This window comes from Octopus sinensis, linkage group LG1, assembly GCF_006345805.1.
Source record: "Octopus sinensis linkage group LG1, ASM634580v1, whole genome shotgun sequence".
Taxonomy (NCBI): Eukaryota; Metazoa; Mollusca; class Cephalopoda; order Octopoda; family Octopodidae; genus Octopus; species Octopus sinensis.
The window spans coordinates 56,545,442-56,552,048 of NC_042997.1; the positions used below are offsets into that span (position 1 = coordinate 56,545,442).

At 36.2% G+C, this 6,607-nt stretch overlaps 1 protein-coding gene across 5 annotated transcripts in view; it reads right to left on the reverse strand.

Moving 5' to 3' along the window:
- The window catches only part of LOC115217677 (leucine-rich repeat serine/threonine-protein kinase 2), a 146,424-nt gene extending 141,202 nt beyond the window's left edge, over positions 1 to 5,222 (reverse strand). For 2 of the 5 annotated variants that reach the window (XM_029787452.2, XM_029787438.2), the window contains exon 1: positions 5,057 to 5,219. The gene's annotated coding sequence lies outside the window, so the exon portion shown is untranslated. Of the gene's footprint in view, positions 1 to 5,056 lie in introns of all 5 variants that reach the window. The other 3 variants (XM_029787444.2, XM_029787430.2, XR_004998223.1) reach the window with 2 other exon arrangements.
- Between the last annotated feature and the right edge of the window lie 1,385 nt (positions 5,223 to 6,607).

Below are 6,607 nucleotides of genomic sequence, written 5' to 3' on the forward strand. Positions count from 1 at the left end.
ACCAGACATATACTTAAGTGCATTATACATACATACACATATATATATATGTGTGGTTTCACATCTATAAAGGGCTTAGCCCCATGGATGGCTCATCAGACTCTAAAGCCAAAGGCATATCATTCTTCAATTCTTTTTATAGTTTAGACTCTTTTTATAGATTAGACAGACAGACAGATAGATAGGTGTGTATGTGTTTGTGTTTGCCTCCCACCACCACTTGACAATCAGTGTTGGCGTATTCACATACCCGTAACTTAGCAGTTTGGCAAAATAGGCGGCGAAGTTTCGTATGTCGTAGATATCAGATTTCCGTCGATTTCCGTAAAAAATTTTTATTTTTTTTACACATAAGTAATGAGAGCGAAAGAGACTAAGAGGAAGCGATTTTACGACGAGAAGGTTTCACTTTGAAGTCGCCTGTGTGCGTTTGATGGGGTGTGGGAGACAGACAGTAATGTTGTGTAAGTGAAGTGCTTCTGTTAGTGTGTGCGAAGAGACAGAGAGAGTAATGTGTGAAGAGAGAATAACTGATTTTTTACTCGGTGTATGTGTATATGTATGTATGCATGTATGTGTGTGTGTGTGTGTAGTTATCTATGTATGTGTGTGTGTAAGTATGTTACATAAACAGGCGCCGCAAGGTAATCTTTCGTTTTAATTCGAATAATGTAAACACTGAATCGGCCCTACATACATACATACATACATACACACACACACACACGTACTTACACACACACCATACATGCAGACATACATATTCACATACACCGAGTAAAAAATTACGATGAATCGGCCATACATACATACATACATACATAACACACACACATACATAGATACATACACACACACACACATACATGCATACATACATATACACATACACTGAGTAAAAAAATCAGTTATCTCTCTCTTTCACACACATTACTCTCTCTGTCTCTTCGCACACACTAACAGAAGCACTTCACTTACACAACTACTGTCTGTCTCCCACACCCCATCAAACGCACACAGGCCGACTTCAAAGTGAAACCTTCTCGTCGTAAAATCGCTTCCTCTTAGTCTCTTTCGCTCTCATTACTTATGTAAAAAAATAATAGTTTTTTACGGAAATCGACGGAAATCTGTGCTACTACAACCGAAACTATGCCAAATAGGCAATAGAATAATTACTAGGTTTTAAAAAATAAGTACTGGGGTTGATTTGTTTGACTAAGTTCTTCTAGGCAGTGCCCCAGCATAGCAACAGTCGAATGACTGAAAAAAGTAAAAGATAATATATACATATATATTATCTAGAAGAATTTTAGTCGAACGAATTGACCCAAGTACTTATTTTTTAAAACCTAGTAATTATTCTATCGCCTATTTTGCCAAACTTCTAAGTTACAGAGATGTAGATACACCAATACTGGTTGTCAAGCAGTGGTAGGAGACAAACACGGACACACACCTATCTGTCTGTCTAATCTATTTCTTTCAGTTTCCATCCACTAAATCCACTCACAAAACTTTGATGGGCATGAGGCTATAGTAGAAGACACCCAAGTTGTCACGAGTGTGGCTGAACCAGGAAGCATGTATATATAGTTGATTGGAAAACATTGTAATAAAAAAAACAAAAAACAAGTGTAATAGGTGTAAAAAAATGTGTAGTAAACAAATCTGAAAACCAAAATTTGTGCAAACGAACTGGGGGTAGGGAGAGGATTTTGAGAAAATTCACACGATCCGATGTTTTCTCTCATAACTTTCAGGAAAATGAAAGTTTATACTAATACTTTTCAAACGGCATAGATTACAATTACAAAGAAATTTGTGAGGAATTTTTTTTTCAAAGGATGTGGAGAGAGGAGTTTCGGACCAAGAAGACCACATAAGTTGGAATTTCTCCATTTTAAAGAGGATTTTTTCAGTTGTTTTTCCGAGGGATATGGAGAGAGGAGTTTTGGAAAAATGGAGTTTTGGACCAAGAAGACCACATGAGTTGGAATTTCTCCATTTTGAAGGGGATTTTTCCAGTTGTTTTTCACCATTGCCTTCAAAATGATGTGGAGCATCTTTTTATGAAAAAGCAGTTTGGAAAATTTATGATTTTTTTTTACTCCCCTCTCTCCTTAATGATGGCACCAATGGACCACATGCGCTCTCCATTGGTAGGATATAAGCATCAATAACAAAATGGTAATTAAAATTTTTACCCCCACCTTAATTAAGTGAGGCAGTGTGTATGTGTAAGGAAAAAACATTTTCTAACAGAAAAGTATGCTATTAAAATGAATTATCATTTACATACCTATCTTTTAAAAATCACTGCAGATAAACGCCAGAAATGACCTCAGGCTCTCCAGTATTTTAAATTATAAATAGAAACAATCAAGGGCAGGAGTGGGATTGAAAAAAAATTATAAATTTTCAAATTTTTTTATAGCATAAATGTGTTTATGGGGAGAACAATATTCTTTTCTATTATAGGCACAAGGCCTGAAATTTTTGGAGAGGAGACCAGTCAATTAGATCGACAACAGTACACAACTGGTACTTAATTTATTGACCCCGAAAGGATGAAAAGCAAAGTCAACCTCGGCGGAATTTGAATTCAGATGGGAAGAACAATATTGAAAAAACATCAATACCTGCGACAGCGAGAAAGAAATGAGGAGGGTTGTTTTTGAGATGTTCTAGAAACGACAGTCAAATCTCCCTTAAATCACACTTTTTCTGAAAATATTTACAATTTTTTTTTTTTTTTTTACAGAAAAGGCTCCTCCGAAAATTTTCAAGAGCAAAAAATTGACCAAAAACGGTCTGGAGAGGAGATAAGGTGGGGAGTAAAAAAAGGAACTTATGTGGTCTTCCTGATTCGAAACTCCGTTTTTTTCGAGACTTCTCTCCCCACCCCCCGGAAAAATTTTCCTCACAAATTTCTTTATAATCGTAATCTATGCCATTTGAAAGGTATTTGCATAAACCATCATTAAAAGATAACCATTTTCCTGAAAGTTATGAGGGAAAAAATCGGATCGTGGGAATTTTCCAAAAATCCTCTCCCCATCCTCCACTCCCGTTCGTTTGCGCAAATTTTGATTTTCAGATTTTCGTTTATTACACTTTTTTGCATCTTTACACTTTTTTGGGGCCGGATGTTAAACTAGATATTAACCAAAACATTCAGTATGACACAGTCTGAAACCTAAAATTTCAGCTCTATGCGGTTACTCGAATTGCTAGAAATAACAGCTGCAACTTCAAATCATACCCTACTGTCTCTTAAAGAAAGGATCATTGTATTAATCTAACCCTGGGAGCACCATGTCTTGGGTAGGGAGGATGGAAAGGTACAGCTAAAATATCTTCTACCATCGATCTGCTGAATCACAAGTGATCCAAGACAAACATCAGTAAAAATAAAGAGGAGAGATGTACCACAGCTACAAAAGCAGTTTTTCTCACAGAATACACCTCTGTGAGAATTAACTCACACAGATTCAAGCAAAGAATTCCCCTAAGACATATATAAATGACAAAGGAATACTTTATTGTAAGCCAACCAAACATATAGGAAAGCAGTCTATTTAGAAACAAACAGAAGGCTAAGAAGACATTTTAGAGAATTATACTCCAAAAGGATAGACAAAGAGCAAACATATTTCTTTCATTTAACATCGTTACCATTCTATAATTTCTCATGAGAAAATGGGTTGAATTTTAAGAAGGTACTGAATAAACACACACACACACACACACCACACACTTTTCATTTCACCTCTGAAACTAGTGGGACGAAGGGTCCACTTTTTATACTTGAAAATCTAATATATTTTAACCTTTTATCTTTTTACTTAACACTCGAGTATAATACTACCCAACTCCTACCCAATTTTAATCCTGATGTTTTGAATAAAATTTCTCACATGCACAAATAAGTTCATTACACACACACACACATACATATATATATATATATATATGTATGTATGTATGTTTGTATGTATGTATGTATATATATATATACTATATACTATATTATATAATATATTATCGAAATGTACAGTATCATATCCATCACGTCTGTCTTATACCAATCGGTTTCGCGCTAGGGATACACCGGAGTGTAGGTAACAATCCGATTATATATATAAAAAAATATATACACACACACACACAAGAATGAGCATGCACATACATACATACATACATACATACATACATACATACATACATACATACATACATACATACATACATGCATGCATGCATGCATTCATACATATATACACACATACATGCATGCATGCATGCATACATACACACACACACATACATACATACATACATACATACATACATACACACACACACACATACATACATACATACATACATACATACATACATACATACATACATTCATACAATTCACCTGTTGAGTGATATAGGGATTATTGTTTCAATAGTTTTATGCATTTTTAAGTTGATATTTATTTTTATAGCGATTAATATAAACCTATTAAATCAATCGCTCGATCAAATTAAATTAATCGTTTGATATACCACAGTATCAATCGCTCGTGGGGAGATGCATAAAAAAGTTAGCACATTGTTGTTAAGCATCGACGATGCGAATGGAATTATAAAAGAGGTCCGTGTGTAGTAAAATAATTACTATAGCAATCAATTAATCGATGTATCACAGAACCAACTTCCAATAATCGTCGACGTGTCTTTCATAAATAGCAAGTAGCCTAAAAGCAATCGATGACTTAACTTCAGATTTAATTAACATAGCAATTGATTGATTCTTGGATAAATGCTCTCGATTGTTAAACATACAATTAATTAAAAGGATGGAGGTTGTTGCTTTTTCTTATTTAACAAAGGAAAAAAACCATTAGCCCTCATACCTTTCTCCTTTGTCCCCAGGGAGAAAAAGAAAACTGGCCCCTTAATCACGACCAAATAAATAATTAAAAACTATATAATCAACGAACTAACACACACACAAAAAAGAAGTTAACTTAAAAATGCATAGAATTAAGAAATACTTTACCTGAGCTGCGGGTGGAAAGTAAAACCAGGTGTATCGCTCAGAGCGACTGACTATATTATGCGTGTGAACTGAAGCGGGGCAGTTATATATACCTCGTAACATTTACGAAAATCGAATATCGTCACGTCATACTTCTTGGAAATTAGGATTTAGTAGAGAGTTAAACAAAATATTTATTTTCTATTGGTTTATTTTTAGTATATCTTACTATTGTTATTTATGTTTTGGGGTTTCTATATTTTCCTTTAAATTTTTCATGTGACAATATCACTCAATATCACTCACCCGCCAAACTTTACCTGTCTGTCACTTTGTGTGTGTACGCGTTTATGTATATGGTGGAGGGGAAGGCCCGGCAATTTTTATCCTGGATTCATCCCTGTGAACACACACTCACATACATACATACATGGTGGCTGCCCCCTCGTTATCGAGTATGGCCATTGCACGAAGCTTAATCAATGTTGTTATGGTGCAATGCCTGTGCAAGAAGATATTTTTTTAAGTGAGGAAAGGTTGTGCACTGAGTCAATCCCACTCACTAAGCAACAGCAGCCATAATCCGAAAAGAAGAACAAGTCAACATCATCGGTAACCACTGAGCCGCAGGTTTTATGTCAGGGTTATCCCAGTTACCTGAGTTACCTTCTCCTAGAAGGATGCCCTAATAAAGGCTAGGAGTCCTTCACTCCCAATTGTTTAACTGCGCGATCAGGTATTCAATCTGATTATTTCTATGTCCCCGCGCATGATACAGCTTTAAGACATTTATTGGATGGCCGTTGACTCTCAAGAGTTCCTCCACCCTTTGACAGGTTTTGTTTTTCATCCTGCAGGGTGACCAATAAACACCCTCCTCACCAAGCAATCTTGGTGGGGTTGCCGGTTTAGTTGCCGACAACCCAACCATGCAACAGGTAGTACTGGGTTACATGTTACCAGTAGCACTCGAAAGTGACACATACATACATACATACATACATACATACTATCATCCTCATCCTTTTAACGTCTATTTTCTACACTGGCATGGTTTGGAAGATTCAACTAGATCCAATAAGTTGGAGGACTGTGTTGCGGTATCGTTTCCACAGTCTGTATCCTTCCTAAGGCTAGCCACTTTAACAAATGTACTGGGCGCATTTTTCATGGCTCCACCACTAGAAAGGTTGCTGTGTAGCTAGCAAAAGTAAAGCGCCACCTTGACTAAGTGGGAGTACAATAGAGCGGAAGGCAGCTTCATGTTAGGTGTTGAGAGGTTAAAGTATAGAGAGGGAAAGGTTCAGATTTGTTACAATAAAAGATATATGGCTACCAGATATTATATAAGGGAGAATGGAAGTTACTGGGATGGAGCTGGAAAGAGAGCTAAAGGTGGTGGTGATATGTCAGAGCATACCCCTAAGGTACAAGGTGAATAGAAGGGAGTGAGAGAACCAAAGTTCAGTTAGTGCTGCTGGGAGAGTAAAGGTTGTAAGAATGTGTTTGAAGGAAAGAGGAGAATAAAAGATGGTTAGAGATAGGGTAGAAAGGAATATAATAAATGGTAAA